The following is a 22,596-nucleotide window of genomic DNA, read 5'->3' on the forward strand; positions in this document are numbered from 1 at the left end:
TGTACAACCCCTGGCTGCACTCGCCCAATGATAGGGTTTCGGGCTAAAGGGACGCCCACTTCTTCGGGACGCAACCCCACGTTATGCCGCCTCCGCGACACCCCGAGCAAACAAGCGCCCTCCGGCTGACTTGATACCCGCCCTTCATAACGGTTTGCACGCCTCTTGAACTTGCAAGAACTTTGGTGCGCGCGGCCCTCCGGCCATCCGATGCGCGCGGCCCTCCGGCTTAAAGGACGCATCTTCATGGGGAGATGGAGGCTCTCCTCCAACAGCATTGATTACCCACCGACGCTTTTTCAGTGCACCGTCTTCATTCTCAAGACCCCCGGATCGACAAGAGGGCACACCTCTGTGCTTTTCCCCAAGTCCTGCTCTGATACCATTTGTCACGGGCCTAGAGATTTGGCGCAGCGGCATGGCCCGTGCGGCACCAAGGCGTTGCTTCAGCTCGCGCAAGCGCCCTGGTCAGCCACCACGACCTGCCCTCCCAAGGATACATGCTGACTGGTTTCGGCTTGCCATGGCCTCGTCAGGGGAACGGCTCCAGCTCCCGACCAGTTTGTGCAGGGATGGCCAACTCCCTTCTTCATAGTCAAGTCCAAGACTAGCGACAAACACCTCGAACTGAACCGAGTCGACCTGCCTGAACTCTGAAGAGGTACCATCCTGTGGTCCTGCACGCCCCTTCCCTGGAACCATTCCCAGTCAATGAATGTTCTTAGCCAACCAGCATGCGTATCTTCTATGCTCATGGCGTCGTTAGGAATCGGATGGTGACATTAGGGTGATAAACAGAGGGGTTGGACCGGGTCAAATATGAACTAGTCAAAATGAGTTGTGACCCATTAACCTGTTTTTGGGAAAAAAAATACTATTATTTTAGATAATCTTATTATTATATATTTTTATTTTAGATGGATAAAAATTTGTAAAAAAAATGTATGTATAATAGTAAATCCTCTAATTTCTTTTGAAAATTTTTTAAATTTATATTATTTTATTTTATGACTAGACATGCATAAAGGTAATATATATATTAATTTTTTTATAGAATAAATTATTAAATGAATACACACGAATATATTGTAAAAAAATGGATAAAAACTTGAAAAAAGATGTACGTATAATAGTATATCCTCCAATTTCTTTTGAAATTTTTTTAAAATTTATATTATTTTATTTTATGACTAGACATGCATGAAGGTGTGATATATATATATATATATATATATATATATATATATATATATATATTATGAAATCATTTGTTAAACTTTTTATAAAATAAATAATTAAATGAATACACATTAATACATTGTATATGTGTTGTAGATATAGCAAAGTAATACTATAGTACTACAATGAATTTTAGAGAGAGAAAGAGGATGATGCAAAGAGAATCTTAGAGAGAGAGAGAGTGGGAGAGACAGAGAATTTGAGATCATGTGAGAGAATTTTAGTGAGAAAGAAGAGGTGAATTTGAATCAAATAGAGGAAGTGAAAATGGGTCTCGTAAAATATGAGTTAAAATGGGTGACTCATATTCAACCAATTTAATTCACCCATTTAATGGGTTGAATATGAGTCACTCATATTTTAAAATAATTCACTCATAGCCATTTTAAAATGACGGATATGAACAAGTTAGTAGGTCATGATCTACTTTGCCATCCCCAAGTGTACTTGAGAAAACCTATGAGTAATCAGAAAAAAACCATCACCGCTCAAGGACGGTCCTATCCTAATGAGAACACGCGAATTATGATCCATAATTCATGTGTTACCACGTCCACAAACTTGAGACCTGTGTAGAGCTTGTTCGAAACCTATCTGGGACGGCAATGGAAAGAGTACTCGAGGACAGTGTTCATGAAGTGTTCTCTAGACGGGTTGATTGATCCCGTTTGTTGGCTTCCATTGAGTGGCGAGTACATGAACACCGGAGGTGGTGCAGTAATTGGTGGTAGGGTGAGGTGGCCTGGGTACAGGGTCAAAACTAGTGTGAGTGAGGCCGGAAAATTTACGGTTGGGAAGCTCTTGGATGGAGATTCGTGGATTCTGGGGATAGGAGTGGTCTTCACTTCGGCATGTTCTATCTGGTTTTATAAATACGTGGTTCGGTAATCTTTATGTAATAGGAGAGTGATTTGAGAGTGTCATTTACTAGACATATAGTTTGTGTGACATGGAGTGATCATGTAATTGTCATATTATTTGTGTTAGTTTGTTGTTGTACATAAAACTAACACATCTTCCATTTGGATTGCATGAAATAAAATTGAAGGAAATCAAAATTATTTTATTTAAAATAGTATTATTAAAGCAAAAGGAATAGTTGGATTTATTTATTTATTTTTTTGCTGAGATTGCTTCAAGGCCGATCCCAAGTCCACAGATTTCCTCTAAGTTAGTCACTATGCCGGTCATGATTACAAGTACTACCTTGCACGAAGAGCAATTGACGAGTATGGCCGTGCAATTGAAAGGTTACAACATACTCTCAAGAAGTAAGTTTGCGACGCTGACAAAAAAAATTAAAATTGCGTGACATTCCTCTCCGTCATTTATATATCAAGTTGTTAGTATCTTCAATTTGTTGGAATTGGCACTCCAAGACAGAAAATTAAATAAGTATTGCTTCTTTCAGGTGATGTAGCCAAATCCCAAATGATTGCACCACGAGCACACCTCAAATCGGGTTTGAATTCTATTCTACACATTTTTCAAGACAATACGATCGATCACCTTGTCGCTTCCATCCTTCGAAATATGGCGGCGCATAATGTGGATATAGAGATCCGATATTAACAAAATAAGGCAGGTTAAGCCAATAATTTATTGTTGCTCCTATCAAAATCAAATAACTCATATATGTTAGTTGCCTCCAATATTCCAAAAATATGAATTTGTATGGTCAAAAGAGAAACAACTGCTATTTTTGAATTGAGAAAATTATACAGTTTTGTTGGTGACAGGGATGTCTCTAGCTTGTTTGAACTTTTATTGTTATGAGTTCACCTGAGAAATTTTCTTTTTATGACAATTTCATACAATTTTCATTTATTTGATCATAAGAATAGCATTTTATTACATGAGTATGGCATTTCTACTAAACTTGTTATGCTATGGCAGGAAAGTCCCTTTGTATTTTCTCCAAAATTCAAGTTAACTTAGTCACCATATTATTCTGAATAGAGAGAGATTAAACATTCAACATTCCCAGCTGATATCACGTGAATATGGCGTTTTGACCATTTTATATGACCACATGAGTTGAGATATTTTAATAATAAATCTTTTTTGAAGTCTTAATTTATATTTGGAAACATTTGTTATTTCAAAAATAAAAAGACAAGACTTATTATTACATATCACTTTCAAATTTATATCACTTTTAAAAGAGTTTGTGGGGGTTCGTTTTCGTAAAATAATAAAATACATGTAAATGATGATATCATACACAAATATGAGTGATCCAGACAACATAATAGAATCTGAGGTGGACTGAGAGAAGCGAAAGCCCATGCAAACTTGAGAGAGAGAGAGAGAAAGAGGATGACAGTGTACTAAACACCATTGGCTCCCTTGGTAAACGTTTAAGGGTTTTGAAGACAACCAATAAGAGAGAGGCTTAGAGCTCTCAATGTCTAGGAGGTGTTTTCCTCCCTTGTTTGCTCTACCCCTCTTGGCCTTGGAACACTTCCTTATATAGGCCAGGTGAGAGGTTGGATGATGTCATTAGATGACATCACATATGAATTAATTAATATAATAATTAAAAGAAAGAAATATCTGAAATAATTATAAAGCTATATTAAAATGAGGTTAATAATTTCGGGAGTCAAAATGGTATTTCTCTCTCTGCAAGTTAGGTCGAGGGTTAACTCGACGAGCCCTGGACTTCAGCCACCAAACCAAGTACCTCTCAGATCCCAAGTAATCCTGAGTTGTGCTCCCAACTCAGATCTTTAAGTCTTTGCTCTTCTGTTCGAGGTATAGTGATAACGTGATAAATGGCACGTATCTTTAACCATTAACCGTTTGATTTGTGGGCCATCATTGTTGATGTGGCGTGGTCTGTTGACTATTTGACCAAGCTATGTGGTCATTGTTGATGATGTGGCATAGTTCTTTGACTGTTTGACCAAGCTATGTGGGCCGTTTGGGCTAACATATTTTGGACACCTACATTTTGTCCCCCGGCACGGGTGCTCTTTGTAGAATTCATAAAAGAGTAGCCGTGCACAAATAACGCGAGAGTGGTGTCATATGTGAGGTTTGGTGACCTAGTGAAATACTAGGGCTTGGTGACCTAAGGGCAAGGCCTTTGAGTTTGATGACCTAGGCGTGATGCCAGGGTTAGCTAACCTGGGTCTGATGCCAGGGGTTGGTAACTTGGGTCTGATGCCAGGGTTTGTTGACTCGAAGGTAAGGCCTGTAAGGTTTTAGTGACCTCGATGCGATGCGCAATACAAGGTTTGATGACCTGGGCGTGATGCCACGTGATGCCAGGGTTTTGGGTACCAGAGTGCGATGCCAAGGTTTTGGGTACCTATGCACGATGCCAGGGTTTGGTTAACTGGACGCGATGCCTGGGTTTTGGGTACCTGAGCGCGATGCCAAGGTCTGGGTACCTGGGCGCTATGCTAGGGTTTTGGGTATTTAACGTTATGCCAGGGTTTTGGGTACCTAGGCGCGATGCTAGGGTTTGGGTACCTGGGCGCGATGCCCGAGTTTTGGGTACCTGGGCACTATGCTAGGGTTTTGGGCACCTGGGCACTATGCCAGGGTTTTGGGTACCTGGGCACTATGCCAGGGTTTTGGGCACCTGGGCGCTATGCCAGGGTTTTAGGTACCTGGGCGCGATGCCAGGGTTTTGGGTACCTGAGCGCGATGCCAGGGTTTGGGTACGTGCGCGCGATGCCAGGGTTTTGGGTACCTGGGCGTGATGCCAGGGTTTTGGATACCGAGAGTTTGAGAGCACTAGTGTTCGAGCCAGGTGGATGGCGAGAGACACTACAATGTAAGTGATAAACACGAACGAGTGCTAGTGAGTACGAGGTGCTAGCACGAGCGAGTGCGAGGTGCTAGCACTAGCAAGTGTGAGGTGCTAGCAAGAGCGAGTGCGAGGTGCTACCAAGAGCGAGTGTGAGGTGCTAGCAAGAGCGAGTCTGAGGTACTGTAATACCCCAAATTTTAAATGGATAGTCCTGGTATTTTGAAAAATTATTTACTTGCATTTTTATTTGTTTAATTGATATTATTTGAGTTCATTAAGTGTTATTATTTAATTGAGTGTTGGTTTAATTGTTTTCTGTCATTAATGTATGCTTATGTGGAAAATAAATAAATTGTCTTGTTTATTTTAAGTTAAATTAATTTGTTTGTCTAATTAAAATAAATTAAATTGTTTACTAGGGTTTTTGTTTTAGGGTAGTCACGTTTTTATAGCCGACTTAGGTATAGAATGCATTGTCTTTTCCTGTCTCTTAATTAAATTAGACGTAGGGTTTAGACGAGTATATATATATTAGTATTGGTCTGCCAAGGATTTTGGAGAACCCTATTCACGTACTGGAGGCAGAGAGAGAAACAGAGGAGTCGAGAGCAGTAGGAATTCCAACAGTGTAGGAAGATGACGGTGAAAGGTTTCAGACTAAGACCTAAAGGCAAGTTCTAATCCTAACTGTCTCCCTTTGGCTCGTGTTCTTTACATGTCTAACACAACTTTAGGAATAAATAAAGATTAAAATTAATCTGGTTGAATGTCTGAGATACTTTAAACAGTACGTGGTCACAGATTGTTATTGCTCGTCTTAATTTTTTTTCTTGCATAATTTGTATTTAAACTGATGTCGATTCATGAATAGAGCATGTAATTAGTTCTAGAATACATTGGGAAGTATTAAACTTAATATGGGTCACATGTTTGATTTGCTTTAAACAGTATGAGTTCTTAAACTGTTAATTATGCGTTCTAAATTTTTCTTGGGTAATTCATATTTAATTGATACCGATTGATGAATAAAGAATTTAATTAGTTCTACAACACATTGGAAGCTAGTTTAGACACCTAGGAACCTTAAGAGTGGAGGACAGTTCATCGGAAAGTTGCCGGGCTTGAAAGAGACGAAGGAACATGAGGAGAGACGGCTCCCGTTGGAAGGGAGCAGGCTCCCCTAAATAAAGAGCAGGCTCCCTCAAGGAGGGATCCAGCTCTAAAACCTTTGGAGGTGGCTCCCTCAAGGAGGGAGCCAGCTCCACGCATTAGAGAGGCGGCTCCCTCTTTGAGGGAGCAAGCTCCCTTGAATTTTATTTTTATTTTTCGGCTTTTCAGTGACCCGTTTAGGCTACGGTGCTTGGATTTTTACGTTTTCAGTTTCTAGTAAAAGTTTTATTGGGGTGTTCAGAGATATCCTAATCCTTATTAAAACTTCAGAGAGTAGGCTAATGCAAAATAAACGAATTGGGGTTTATACTTGAACAGTAGGTAATGTTTGAATAAATTAGTTTACGATTTTCGGATGTAAAGGGTTTTAAATTGCTAAATCTTAGGATAGCAATTCTCAATGATGTGAATACAATTATCATGGTTTAGTAATCTTATATAAGCATGCAAATTTACAGATCTTTATTTTGCTTGTTGTGTGGATAAATTGATAGTTACCTATACTGGATGTATTGTCAATTGTTGGAGTTTATTGGAGTAGACTTAAATCAGCATGTGAGTATATATATCTGTTCTCTATCATGCCTAGTAGGGATTAAATGATGTTTACATGTATGATATGGATCATCAATTATTGGACCTTGGGAAGTAGTATCAATAAGCCTGTTAATTTATAAAATTTTATCATGCTTAGTATGGAACAATTGATGTTTATTTCTAATATTTTTATTATCAATTGTGGAATTAATGGATTAGTTAATATTTACGTTTATAGTCTATATTATCAACTGCTGGATGTTTGGATTGTATGCACCAGTATGGGACGCTGGCATACTAGAGATGGATTAGCTCAAACCGTTAAGTCCTACCTATATTGGAATAAAGGAACGGATTATAAAAATAGAATCCTCCTTATATGTAAGTCTGTGCGGCTGAACAAGCTGAACGACTAACTGGATTTCTTGTGGATTGATAGGATTTTAAATATATTTTTATGGTACCGCGATATGAGCTTGAGTCTCAAAGTCAACGGTTAGGGAGCGTATATGCAGTAGGATGCGTAGCTGGCTATGTTGGTTGAGGTATACCCTGTTAAGTTTAGGTAATCATGCCCACTCAAGTGCATTTTGCATATTGCCTTCTATTCAGGTTGAGACCCTCTTCATTGTCCAGTAAGAGTCCCGAAGTGTGGATATATATATATATATATACGAACTACATAGCTATTGTTGAGTTGGTTAGGATGTACATGCGTATCAAGTCTCTGCTTGGATTGTAGTAGGATAAAACTTGTTCATGGGCTTGACCCATTTCTATTTTTCAGGTGTTCATCAATTCCAGGCTTAGAGGTTGTTCGTGCTGAGCAAAGACAGTCACTCATTCTTCCGACGACGTAGGATCTCGCTTCATGATTTAGTTATGGATTTCTTTTAGTTTTATAGTTCAGTTTGGATTTTTTTAATAAGGGTCCACTGGATGATTCCTGAGTTGTTAAACTATTGGAGGTTTTGGATTTTAAGTATTTAATTTTAAAGGATTATATTTTAGATTTCTTTCAACTTTTAATTATTTATTTCTTACTTCATTTTGAAATCTGTGTTCAGTTATATATTAACTGTTTGATATTTCCCTAGGGTTTGGGCTTGGGCCTGATCAACCCATGCCTTGGATCCGAGGGGTATCACAGTTGGTATCAAAGCACTCCAGGTTCAAGTGTCTCTAGGATGTTTCGTATTAAGACTTCCGCGTAGCGTTTTCTCTTGATTAGAGCTTAAGTTTATGATTCATTATATTCCTTTATAGTCCATTTAGAAATGGTTCTGATATCTGTCTTTCCGTGTTAACAAATGGTTAAAGCTAGGAGAGGACAGAACATGCAAGGAAATAGGAAGCAAAGGAGAGCGGCACGTAGGTAGCAAGAACGCCTACAACGTCAGCTAATGGAAGAAAGGCAGCAAATGCCTGGGTTTCAGGATGATGATGGTTCGTTTCAGGAGGAGCAGGAGGAATTTTAGCAGACTCGGGATCAGGGAGGAGATCCAGAGTATCCTCCTTATATCAATGATCTTATTGCTCTGGTTATAGACGCAGGGGTAACAGCTGCACTTTGGAATCAACCACAGGATCAGCAAGCACCTATACCAGCGCCGGTTGTTCAGGTTGATACTTGGGAAAAGGCTAGGAGTTCTTTCACAAAGGGGAGCCCACCTGAGTTCTCAGGCTCCACCGATACAAAAACAGCTTACTAGTGGAAACAGGACATCGAGTAACATCTTCGTCTGGTTCAGTGCACGGAGGTTCAGAAGCAGATGCTTGCTACCTTCAAGCTAGTTGGAGATGCACTGCAGTGGTGAGAGTCAGTTACCACCGCAAATGAGAGGATGTCATTGACTTATGATCAGTTCAGTGCTCGCTTTGATGAGAAGTAATTTCCTTATGCAATCAGGGCAGCTATGAAGATAGAGTTCCTCAATCTACAATAGGAAAACATGACAATGGCAGAGTATGAGTAGCAGTTCATGCGCTTATCTCTTTTTGCTCCAGAGGAGGTGGATACGGAGGAGAAGAAGCACAATAGTTTTGTTAAGGGACTGATGTGGTCTATTAGAGCTATTACAGGTAGTCCAGCCTACACTACTTATGCTCAGGTGGTAGACGCAGCTTTGCAGCAGTATCAGTTGACCGTGGACTTCAGACAGGCTAGAGGTGAGAAGCAGGGTGACAGAGACTCTGCTAATCAGTCAGTTGAGAAAGGAAATGACAATGGACATCGACAGAATGACAAGGGTAAATTCTGGGGACAACAACCTTAGAAGAAGCGCAAGGGTGGTTCAGATGCTCACAGGAATAGGGCACCTATTCAGAGGCAGCAGAATAGGGGACCACAGGCAGGACAGGGTCAGCTACAGGCTAACCAATAGAGGAGGCCATTTGGTATTTTCCAGGGTAGTTGCTACACTTGTGGAGAGTATGGTCATACTTCCAAGCAGTATCCTAAAGCAGGATAGGGACAGGGACAGCATGTACAGCAAAGGCAGAGGGCGCCAGTACCTTTACCCACTCCACAGGTTCCACGGATTCAAAGACAGACATATCTAGCATTACCGGCACCGCCACAGCCTCAAGGACCGGCACCGCAGAAGTTGCATTACAGCAGGGTTTTCAACCCCATGCCGTAGGATATTCAGGTACCCCAGGCTGTTGAGGGTATGTTTCTTGTTCATGGTTCAAAAGGTTGTGTTTTATTTGATACGGGTGCTACACACTCATTTGTATCTAGATCTTTTGTTACTTTATCTGGGATGACGACACGGGTATGCAGTAGATCTCAGGGTATTTCTACATCGTTAGGCAATACAGCCATTCTACATGAGAGTGACGGGCATGTGACACTAGATATTGGTAGACTCAGATTTCTAGCCAATCTTTTGGTCCTGGACTTGCACACTTATGATGTGATACTTGGGATAGATTGGTTATCACATTACCATGCCCAAGTTAATTGTTATGATAGGTCTATTGTTTTTACCATACGTGGACAGGATATGTACGTCGTCACTATGCCACATTCTAACAGGGTCACTAGCACTTATTTGTTCTATATGGAGGAGGAAACAAAGAAAGGGATTATTGTATCTTTGGATAGCATACCAATTGTAGAGGATTTTCTGGATGTATTTCAGGAGATTTCGGGGTTGCCACCTAGTCGAAAGATCAATTTTGTGATTGAATTAGCTCCAGGCACTACACCTATTGCTAGGTCACTGTATAGAATGACAATAGTGGAGATGCGAGAGCTGAGGGATTAGATTCAGCAATTACTCAGCCAGGGTTTTATTCATAGGAGTACTTCACCTTGGGGAGCATTGGTTTTATTTGTAAAGAAGAAGGATGGTTTGCTTCGCCTATGTATAGATTATAAGGAGTTGAATAAGGTTATTATTCATAACAAGTACCCTTTGCCCAGGATTGATGATCTTTTTGATCAGTTAAAGAGGGTTACATACTTCTTTAAGATTGATCTATATTCTAGATATCATCAACTTTGGGTTAGGGAGCAAGATGTTCCGAGGACAGCGTTTCTCACTAGATATGGATCTTATGAGTTTCGTGTGATGTCGTTCGGGTTAACTAATGCACCAGCAGTCTTCATGGACTTAATGAACAGAGTCTTCAAGGCTTATTTGGATCAGTTTGTCACTATCTTCATTGATGATATCTTGATCTATTCTAAGTCGGAGGATGATCATGCTAGACATCTTTAGATTGTGTTGCAGACACTTTGTGAGCACCAGTTATATGCCAAGTTCAAGAAGTGTGAATTTTGGCAGTGGGAAGTGAAGTTTCTTGGTCACGTGGTGTCAGAAAAGGGAATAGAGGTAGATCCAGCCAAAGTTTCAGCAATGGTAGAGTGGGGACAGCCTACTTCACCTACCGAGATTCGAAGTTTCCTCGATTTGGCAGAATATTATCGGAGATTCATCCAGGGGTTCTCCAAGATAGCGGGGCCACTCACTCATCTGACTAAGAAGGGTGTACGATTCGTGTGAAATGAGCACTGTCAGAAAGCTTTTGATGAGTTAAAGACTAAGTTAACTTCTGCACCGGTTCTGTCTACTCCACAGAGCAAGATAGAGTATCTTGTCTGCACAGATGCTTCTTTGCAAGGTCTGGGATGTATTTTGACGCAGGAGAAGCGACCGATTTCGTATGGATCTCTTAAGCTTAAGCCTCATGAGCTTAATTATCCAACACATGATTTGGAGTTGGCAGCTGTAGTCTTTGCCTTACGCATTTGGAGGCATTATCTATTGGGAGAGTCCTTCAGATTATTTAGTGATCACAAGAGTCTGCAGTATTTGTTCACTCAGCGGGAGCTGAATATGAGACAGAATTGATGGTTAGAGTTTGTGAAGGACTATCACTTCTCTATACAGTACCATCCAGGGAAAACAAATGTGGTGGCGTATGCACTCAGTCGCTGACCTGTTGCTAGTCTTTATACTCTTTTCACTACTGAGTGGAATGCTTTGAAGATGGTGGATAAGTTATTAGATTTTTTATGGCTTGTATGGTAGTTACACCTTCTATTATTCACAAAGTTTTGAAGGCACAACTTACAGATCAGCAGTGCATTGACAAAATTGTAGAGATAACTTCTGGGGAGGTCCATTTTACTATGTTGGGGCTGATGGAGGTTTGAGGTACAAGGGACGGCTGGTAGTACCTTTTACTGACGAATTGAGGAAGGATGTGATGACTAAGACTTATCATTCTGAGTTTTCTATTCATCTAGGATGAGACAAGATGTATCAGGATATGAAACAGCAGTTTTGGTGAGTAGGTATGAAAAAGGACATTGCTCTTTTTATGTCTCTTGATGTAGTACTTGTCAAATGGTCAAGATTAATCATTAGCGGCCACCAGGAGCTCTACAGCCACTATCGATACCGGAATGGAAATGGTAAACCATTTCTATGGATTTCGTGGAGGGATTGCCTAATTCTTATAAGGATCACAATTCCATTTGGGTCATTGTGGATAGGTTGACTAAATCAGCTCATTTCTTACCTATTCACATTAACTTTACTTCGGAGCAGTTGGCGAGACTTTACATTTCGAAAATTGTGAAGCTGTATGGCATTCTATTGTCTATTATATCAAACAGGGATTCCAACTTTGTGTCAGGATTTTGGAAGAGTTTTCAGCAGGCTTTGGGTATAGAGTTGCATCTTAGTACTACTTACCATCCTCAAACTATTAGACAGACCGAGAGCGTTAATCAGATTATGGAGGATATGCTTCGTTCATGTGTTCTTGACTTCAAGGGCCGCTGGGAGGATTATTTGCCACTTATGGAGTTTGCATATAATAATAGTTTCCAAAAGACTATTGGTATGGCACCATTTGAGGCATTGTACGGTCGACCGTGTCGATCGCCTGTTTGTTGGATGGAGGTTGGCGAGGGCAGATTCTTGGGTCCTGAGTTCATTAAGGATACTTCTGAGAAGATCGCTCTTATTAGGAATCGCATGCGCACTGCCTAGAGTAGGTAGAAGAGTTATGCCGATCATCACACTCGTGCGTTGGAGTTTCAGGTTGGGGATCAGCTTCTACTCAAAGTGTCTCCTATGAAGGGTGTAATGTGCTTTGGGAAGAAAAGGAAGTTGTCACCGCGGTGTGTCGGTCCATTCATGATTATGGATCAAGTTGGAGCTGTCATTTATTGGATGGCAATTTTGGATAATTTAGATCGTGTGCATAATTTGTTTTATGTTTCCATGTTGCGGAAATTTCTGCGCGATGAGGATCGGTATCAACATATCGATGTTGGTGAGATTGAGTTGCAGCCGGATGCAACTTATTTGGAGCCACCGTGTTGTATTGTCAACCATCGGGATCAAATCCTTCGTAATAAGGTAATTCCTTTGGTGTGTGTTCAGTGGAGTCATCACAATGAGGCTGAGTCTACTTGAGAACAGGAAGATGTCATTCGTTCACAGTTTCCTGAAATCTTGTAAGAAGGTAAGAGCGAATTCCGTGGACAGAATTCCTTTGTTAGGAGGGAAGAATGTAATACCCCCAATATTAAAAGGATAATCCTGGTATTTTGATAAATTATTTACTTGCATTTTAATTTGTTTAATTGCTATTATTTGAATTCGTTAAGTGTTATTATTTAATTGAGTGTTGGTTTAATTATTTTCTGTCATTAATGTACGCTTATGTGGAAAATGAATAAATTGTCTTGTTTAGTTTAATTTAAATTAATTTGTTTGTCTAATTAAAATAAATTAAATTGTTTACTAGGGTTTTTCTTTTAGGGTAGTCACGTTTTTATAGCCGACTTAGGTATAGAATGCATTGTCTTCTCCCGTCTCTTAATTAAATTAGACGTAGGGTTTAAATGAGTATATATATATTAGTATTGGTCTGCCAAGGGTTTTGGAGAACCCTATTCACGTACTGGAGGCAGAGAGAGAAACACGGGAGTCGAGAGCAGTAGGAATTGCCAACAGTGTAGGAAAACGACGGTGAAAGGTTTCAGACTGAGACCTAAAGGCAAGTTCTAATCCTAACTCTCTCCCTTTGGCTCGTGTTCTTTACATGTCTAACACAACTTCAGGAATAAATAAAGATTAAAATTAATCTGGTTGAATGTCTGAGAAGCTTTAAACAGTACGTGGTCACAGATTGTTATTGCTCGTCTTAATTTTTTTTTCTTGTATAATTTGTATTTAAGCTGATGTCAATTAATGAATAGAGCATGTAATTAGTTCTAGAATACATTGGGAAGTATTAAACTTAATATGGGTCACATGTTTGATTTGCTTTAAACAGTATGAGTTCTTAAACTGTTAATTGTGCGTTCTAAATTTTTCTTGCATAATTCATATTTAATTGATACCGATTGATGAATAAAGAATTTAATTAGTTCTACAACACATTGGAAGCTAGTTTAGACACCTAGGAACCTTAAGAGTGGAGGACAGTTCATCGGAAAGTTGCCGGGGTTGAAAGAGACGAAGGAACATGAGGAGAGACGGCTCCCGTTGGAAGGGAGCAGGCTCCCCTAAATAAAGAGCAGGCTCCCTCAAGGAGGGAGCCAGCTCTAAAGCCTTTGGAGGTGGCTCCCTCAAGGAGCGAGCCGGCTCCACGCATTAGAGAGGCGGCTCCCTCTTTGAGGGAGCAAGCTCCCTTGAATTTTATTTTTATTTTTCGGCTTTTCAGTGACCCGTTTAGGCTACGGTGCTTGGATTTTTACGTTTTCAGTTTCTAGTAAAAGTTTTATTGGGGTGTTCAGAGATGTCCTAAGCCTTATTAAAACTTCAGAGAGTAGGCTAATGCAAAATAAACGAATTGGGGTTTATACTTGAACAGTAGGTAATGTTTGAATAAATTAGTTTATGTTTTTCGGATGTAAAGGGTTTTAAATTGCTAAATCTTAGGATAGCAATTCTAAATGATGTGAATACAGTTATCATGGTTCAGTAATCTTATATAAGCATGCAAATTTACAGATCTCTATTTTGCTTGTTGTGGATAAATTGATAGTTACCTATACTGGATGTATTGTTAATTGTTGGAGTTTATTGGAGTAGACTTAAATCAGCATGTGAGTATATATATCTGTTCTCTATCATGCCTACTAGGGATTAAATGATGTTTAAATGTATGATATGGATCATCAATTGTTGGACCTTGGGAAGTAGTATCAATAAGCCTGTTAATTTATAAAATTTTATCATGCTTAGTATGGAACAATTGATGTTTATATCTAATATTTTTATTATCAATTGTGGGATTTATGGATTAGTTGATATTTACATTTATAGTCTGTATTATCAATTGCTAGATGTTTGGATTGTATGCACCAGTATGGGATGGTGGCATACTAGGGATGGATTAGCCCAAATCGCTAAGTCCTACCTATATTGGAATAAGGGAATGGATTATAAAAATAGAATCCTCCTTATATGTAAGTCTGTACGGCTGAACAAGCTAAACGACTAACTGGATTTCTAATGGATGGATAGGATAGGATTTTAAATATATTTTTATGGTACCGTGATATGAGCTTGAGTCTCAGAGTCAACGGTTAGGGAGCGTATATGTAGTAGGATGCGTATCTAGCTATGTTGGTTGAGGTATACCCTGTTAGGTTTAGGTAATCATGCCCACTCAGGTGCGTTTTGCATGTTACCTTCTATTCAGGTTGAGACCCTCTTCAGATTTGTTTTATTATTTTATTTTATTCTTATTTTAGATTTGTATTCTGAAATTTAGAATTCTTTTAGTGTATTAAATTTAGAGTTCTTTCAGTGTATTGTTATTTTATTCTTACTTCAGATTTGTATTATATGCTTATTTACATATTAATTGTTTAGTATCCCACGGGTTTGTGCTCGGACTTGATCACCCGTGGCTCTAGAATCGAAGGGTATCACAGTTGGTATCAGAGTACTCTAGGTTCAAGTGTCTCTAGGATTCTATCGTATAAGACTTCCGCATAGCGTTTTCTTTTAGTTGGGGCTTAAGTTTAGGACTCATTGTATTCTTTTACGGTCCATTTAAATCATGTTGATGTCTGTTTTTCTGTGGTAACAGAATGGGTAACGCTAAACCCAGACTGAACAACAGTTGACAAAGGAAAGTGGCGCATAGGCAGCAAGATCGCCTACGGTGTCGGTAAATGGAATAAGAGCGACAACTGCCAAGGCTTCAGGAGAAGGAGCAAGAGAAAGGTGGTCAGTTGCACATCAAGCAAGAGGATGTACAGCAGACTCAGGGGTCTCAGGATGGGGGCTACAATCAAGGCAGGAATGGAGAGTTTTTTCCTTAGTTAGTCTATATCATTGCTCAGGCTATAGCTACAGGTGTAACAACCGCACTTCAGAATCAGTCACACGTTCAGCAGATACTCGAAGTAGTACCAGTGGTGCAGAATATGGTTAAAGTTCATTGTTTTGGGTGTGGAGAGGATGGGCATACAACCAACCAATGTCCTGGGTTAGCACAGAGAATGGGGGACCACAGGCAGGACGGGATCAGCTACAGTCTAACCAGTAGATGAGGCCGTTTGGTACATTTTGGGGTACTTGCTATACTTGTGGAGAGTATGGCCATACTTCCAGGTAGTGCCCTAAACAAGGAGATACCGGGCCATCCAAGCAGGAGGGTACCAAACCACAAGGAGGATGCTCCTTTAAGAGTAATTTTAATTACTAGTAGTAGTGGAGATATTAGTAAAGTGTAGTACGGATTTAAACACATACACTAGTAGTATGTTGAAGAATATTTGATAATTATTCTTTGGAGGTTTTTGATTTAAAGAAGTTCTTAATAAAGTAAACTAGCGGTTTTGGTTATCTCTATTGTTTTTTATGAGAACATTTTTTTTTAGTGATGATTATACATATGGTTTTATTAAACTATTTTGGAATGTGATTATCACAGTGGAATGATTGGTTTTTGGACAAGCAAACGAATATTTGCTTGTAGATCTGTTGTGTTGAGATGGGATGATCACTAAGGAGTTTATAAAAAGAACTTGTTTGATTTTGAAGGATGAATTCCCAGGATAGAACGATAATCTAAAAGTGGGTAGATTTCGGAGTATTTTGTTTACTTTACGTGTTTTACTTTACGGAGTATTCTAAACATTTGGGATCTTGTTTAGGGATGATGACGCGGGTATGCAATAGACCTTATGGTATATCTACACCTTTAGGCAATACTGCCATTTGACATGAGGGTGATGGGCCTGAGACACTAGATATTGATAGACTCAGATTTCTAGTCAATCTGGTGGTCCTGGACATGCACACTTATGTTATGTTACTTTGGATGGATTGGTTATCTCACTACTGTGCCCAAGTTAATTATTTGGATATGTCTATTATGTTCACCATACCTGGTCAGGATATGTACATTGTCGCTATGCCACATTCTAATGGGGTTACTAGCACTTTTTTATTCTATGTAGAGGAGGAAATGAAGAAGGAAATTACAGTGACATTGGATAGCATACTAATTGTACAGGAATTTTCTGATGTTTTTGAGATTCCAAGGATGCCACCTAGTCAAAAGATAGATCTTCTAATTGACATAGCTCCAGATACTACACATATTGTTATGGCACCATACAGGATAGCACTAGTGGAGATGTAAGAGCTAAAGGATCAGATTCGGTAATTACTCAGCCATGGTTTTATTCGTAGGAGTACTTCACCCTAGGGAGCACCAGTGTTGTTTGTAAAGAAGAAGGATGGTTCGCCTCACCTGTGTATAGATTATAGGGAGTTGAACAAGGTTACTATTCAGAATAAGTATCCTTTGCCTAAGGTTGATGATCTTTTCGATTGACTAAAGGAAGTTACGTACTTTTCTAAGATTGCTCTGTAATCTTCATGGACTTAATAAACAAAGTCTTCAGGGCTTATTTAGATCAGGTTGTCATTGTCTTTATAGATGACATTTTGATTTGTTCAAGGTCAGAGGATGATCATGCTAGACATCTACGCATAGTCTTGCAGATGCTTCATGAGCACTAGTTATATGCCAAGTTCGAGAAATGTGAATTTTGACAGCGGGAAGTGAAGTTTCTGGGTTACGTGGTGTCAGAAAGGGGAATAGCGGTAGATCCAGCCAAGGTTTCAGTAGTGGTTGAGTGGGGACAGCCTACTTCACCTACCGAGATTCAAAGTTTTCTCGAATTGGTAGGATATTATTGTAGGTTCATCCAGGGGTTCTCAAAGATAGCAGGACCACTCACTCATCTGACTAAAAAGGATGTACGGTTCGTGTGGGATGAACACTGTTAGAAAGATTTTGATGAGTTAAAGTGCAAGTTGACTTTTGCACCGGTTCTGTCTACTTCACAGAACGGGATTCATGCGCGCTGAAAAGTGCGCATTTAAACCCCTTAAGCTTAGGTATTTTAGGACCTTTATCTCTCTTACTTTCCCGTTTTAGACTAATTTTGTGTTATTGCCCTTTTCAGGTGCTTATCCCCAAAATAAGCTAATTCGGCCAAATAAGAGCTTAAGAGAAGCTAACTCAAGCTGGACGGAAGAAAGAAGCAATGTGGAAGCAGATTGAAGCAAAGTGTAGAAATTCAGCATGTTCGATCGATCTCAAGAATACTTCAATCAATCGAAAGTTCATTGATCTAAACTCTCCACGATGGATCCAAGCCCTATTGTCCTTATCCAAAGATCCCATAAAGTTCGATCGATCCAACAATTCTCATATTGATCGAAAAGATTTCATCTTATCCTGTTGTACCACCCTACCTACCACTTTTGTCTCTTTCCCCAAAATATCTCAGATCTGTCCTTATCCAAAAAGGCGCCGCCATGGGAGGATCGATCCAGCCAAAGTTTGATAGATCTCAGCCATATTCGATCGATCTCAACACAGTTTGATCGATCGAACTTCCTCAAATCTGAAAAATATATATTTCCAACTTATTAAAAGTCTCAGTATGCAATTATTGGAGGGGCCCTTGTGTATGAGCCTAGACCATTGGGTGTGACATTTGAGCTACCTATATAAGGAACATGAGCCACTATACACATAGTTTTACATAGTCTTGGATATACTTTTGAGAGTAAAGAGATATAATTCTTAGAGGGGAAGAAAAGAGAAAAGGAGGCTAGAGACACGTTCTTGAGAGGTTTTCCATCTTCCTCAAGAAGAAGAGTACTTCTACCATGGAGATAGCCCTTGAGGGTTGGAGGACACCATTCATGAGTGGCTAGACATCCTCTTGGGGCTAGATTTAGCCCTAAGCATGCTTTCTTTACCTTAATTTATGTATTTTTGAGGGGATTTGTGTTGTAATACATGTTTTGACATATTTGTTAACATAGATCTTCTTTATTCAATGCTTTGTGTGGTTTAATTCTTCCAATTGATCATTTTATTCTATCCATATGTCTATGTATACTAGAATAGATATTCATGTGTTTATCTCTATCTCTTGTGTTGGTGATGTATGTGTATGTGTGTTGATACTATAGATCTAGAGATTGTCAAGACATGTGCTTAATAGAATGCTCTTGTGGTTTATTTGATGGTTCATACTCATTTCTTGATGGATTGTGCCTCTCCCTTAGTTTAATTAGTTTAATTTCCATGTCATTAGATTAGATGTAGTGTAGTTTCCTTAGTTGTTAAATGGGAGGACAATCCATGCTTGTTGTTTGATGTTCCATACTTATGAATGCAAGTAGTATATTTCTCTAATTATGTGATGTGTTTAGATTGTTAGCTTAAAGAAGGATTAATGACCTAATTTGATGTATTTTGTTATTCATTGTGTTGTTTAGACAATATATACTTACTTGGTCATCGATGCTTATTAAAACAACCACACACACTCACTATCGTTGCAACATATGTTTTCCCCCTCATTAATTGTGAATTGAGTGTATAGAAAAGTGATGCTTAGTGGTGATCTCTAAGTCCCAAGACCTCTCTCTCTTGTTTTCTCTATCCTTTGATTACTTGTTTTACATTGAGTTTGCTTAATCTTAATTGTTGTTTAATCAACCAAACAACCTACCTTTGCTCACTCGACCTACTAACCCTAAGCATTGATTCCATTACTAGTAGCCCTCTAATCCCTTGGAACGATCCTTACTCACTCTTACTACGTTAGTAATAATGGTAGTAGTGGTTTTTATAAATTTAAACTTGACCCAAAAGGCTTTTCTTAAACCTACATTCACTATATTAGTTTGGCATATAGGAACGGCCACCGTCAAATTTTGGCGCCGTTGCCGGGGATTGAATTGGCAATGCCGTGTTTTGGAAACAATTAGGAATTAGTACTCTTTTGATCGTGTCTTTACTTTATTTTTATTTTTGGTTACTTATTGTGTTTATTCTTATTTGGCTAGGTGAATTGAGTGAAGAAGGTTAAGCAAAGAAGAATTGAGAAGCAAGAAGCTAAGCTAAGCACAAAAAGGATTAAGAATCTAAAAAATGTAAAGCATAGCAAAGCTTGGAAGTTGAAAATGAATTGAAGTTGCTTAAGGATCCTTTGTGAGATCTTTCTAACTTAAGCTCTAGCTAAATCGTTGGCCCGCTTGGAGGCTTGTTGTTCATTTATTAGATAAATCGTGAGCCCACGTGGAGGCAATTTACTTTTCTTTGTATGTTGTTTAAGCATGGGAGCATGGGATCATTGAATGTGGAGGTTTATTGATTGAATTGTTGCGGGGGCGAAGTGATTGTTACTTGCTTGTTATTTACTTTGCTAGTGTATGCATGGTCGTAGGTCATTGAATCTTACTCTTATCCCTCCTAATTTGCATCTTGAATCAGTTGTTCGTAATCCTAGGGGGAGAGGTAGTTCTCATCACTCTATTTCACCAATGGAGAATTTGAATGATGACCATGTGGAGGACCTTGGTCACATAGACCAACCTCCACCCTAATGTGCATCATGAAAATGTTCAAGTACCATTAGGCATGCCTAGACCATTCATTAACCCACAACAACAAGGCCAAGTTCCATTAGGAATGCCTCAGCCAATATTTGTTCCACAACCCCCCATAGTTCAAGCTAATCAAGGTGTTCGTGTAGCACCACCAATTGTGTGTCCTCCCATTTCATTAAGACACGATTATGTGCTTAATGAATACAATGCACCCACTTGCATTCAATTGCCCCCATTTAGAGTACATCACTATCAAATTAAACCACAAACTATTCAAATACTTCCAAACTATCATGGACTTCCTAGTGAAGAACCTCATAAGCATTTGGATGAAATTCTTAAAGTGTGCTCCACCGTGAAATACACGGACATGCCAGAGGAAGTTTTAAGACTTGAAATTTTTCCTTTCACCCTTAAAGACAAGGCAAAATATTGGTTCAACAATCTTAGGCCTTTTTCGATAACCTCTTGGGCAGAAATGCAACAACAGTTCTTGAAAAAGTACAACCCGGTTTCTAAGACCAATGCCATGAGAACTTCAATTAGAGAATTTTCTCAAGAGGATGGGGAAATGTTTCATGAGGCATAGGAAAGATTTAATGATTTGCTTAGAAAGTGCCCTCATCATGACATACATAAGTGGCAACTAGTTCAATATTTCTTTGAAAGTTTACCGGATATTCACAAGGGTATGGTTGATGCATCCATAGGTGGTTCTTATCTTGATAAGCATGAAATGATGTGTGGCAATTGTATGAAAGTATGAGTGAAAATTCCATGCATAGGTCTTTATCTTCTAAAAATGGTAGAAACCTAGGAGGAAGGAAGAATGTTGGCTTGTATCAAGTTTACAACTCCAATGACATAGCCGCCGAGATGAAATCCTTCTCTCAAAGGTTTGATCAATTTTTTATCAACCAAAATTCAGCGAATCAAGTATCTTCCTCCCCTACTCATATTCATCATCGTGCATCTAATGAATCTTGTATGACTTGTTCAAGTGTGTTGCATTCTACATCCAATTGTCCAAATGGACATGTGTAAAGTGAGCCCCATAAGCAAGTCAATGCTACATTTGTTAATTAAGGGAATAATCCTTATGGCACTCATTACAATTCAAGTTGGAGAAACCATCCAAACTTTTTTTGGAAAAGCCAAGGGAAAAGGCCCAAGGTGGTTTTTAAGGGAAGTATGTTCCACCACCAATGCAAGGCCAAGGTTCCCAAGGTTTTCCTATTCAACCATCATATTCCCAAGGAAACTCTAGGAGTCCCGCCTTTGAAGAGAAAGTTTTGACCACTCTAGGTACTCTAGAGGCGAACACTCAATTGCTTCATTTTCATTCTCAATCCATTGCTAAGGTAGAAACCCAAGTAGGGCAAATAGCTAGTACTTAAATGCTAGAGAGAAGGGGAAGATGCCTTTAAATGTCCCACCAAAGCAACAATGTGTTGTGGAGACTCATTCCTCATCAGAAGAGCACATAATTGAGCATTTCAATGCGGTGACAACCTTGAGAAGTGGGAAGATTGTGGACAACAAAGTAGGTGTGTCCAATGAAGAGAGTGAACTGGTGTAACCAAAAGTTGACACCCGTCCCGTTTCTTATCATATTCCTCCTTCATTGCATATGCAAGATCATTCAAATGAGAAAGTGTTAGAAAGTGATTTGAAAAGTGAGACCAAAATTGATTTGAAGGAAGAATTGAACAAAGCTTTGAAAAAGGATTTTAAAAATTCTTATGTTGATAATGTTTCAAAGAAAAGTTTTGAAAAAGTTTTTGAGCCAAGGGCTCTATTTCCGGATGCCTTAAAAGGATCCATTTATCTTGATAAACAAAAGACCAAGACCAATGAAATTATTGAAATGTTTAGGCAAGTGAAGATTAATCTTATATATATATATATATATATATATATATATGATATCACATTGGATTAGGGTGCCGATATATATAATATTATTTATTTTATTTTTTCTTTTCCTTTTCCTTAGGTAATTAGAATTAAGTTAAATTAAAATTGCCTATACATATATCGTTATATGTCTACCTAGGGTTAAAAACCCTATTCACATATACAGAGAGGTTTGAGAGAAAACTAAGAGAACAAGTTATGATTTTGGCTATAGATTGAAAGTCGGACCAAGGAGGAAGGAAAAAGGTTGCTTGTGGGTTGAACCAGGAGCAGCAGAGGAGTTTAACGGTATTTAAGGAGTCGTTGGAATAATTAGAGAAGACAGTTTAAGGTTTCAAATTGAAACCAAAGGCAAGTTCTTTCTCTTACTCCTTCCCTTAGACTTGTGTTCTGTGCATGCCTAGATAATCTCCAGGATATAATCGGATATTAAAAATTTGTCTTGTATGCATGCTATTTCAGTTTTAAAACAACATTATGTGATTTTATTTGGGATTGATTGAACTTAAATTTTGTTACATGAATATGTGTTTTGATTGTTATTAAAGATGTATACTC

At 39.0% G+C, this 22,596-nt stretch overlaps 1 pseudogene; it reads right to left on the reverse strand.

Moving 5' to 3' along the window:
* Window positions 1–20,655: 20,655 nt before the first annotated feature.
* LOC132297729 (small nucleolar RNA R71) lies at window positions 20,656–20,754 on the reverse strand (annotated as a pseudogene).
* Between the last annotated feature and the right edge of the window lie 1,842 nt (window positions 20,755–22,596).

The sequence above is a fragment of the Cornus florida genome, unplaced genomic scaffold (genome assembly GCF_030987335.1).
Source record: "Cornus florida cultivar Cherokee Brave unplaced genomic scaffold, ASM3098733v1 CherokeeBrave_3.0.0_Hap2_Chr02, whole genome shotgun sequence".
Classification (NCBI taxonomy): domain Eukaryota; kingdom Viridiplantae; phylum Streptophyta; class Magnoliopsida; order Cornales; family Cornaceae; genus Cornus; species Cornus florida.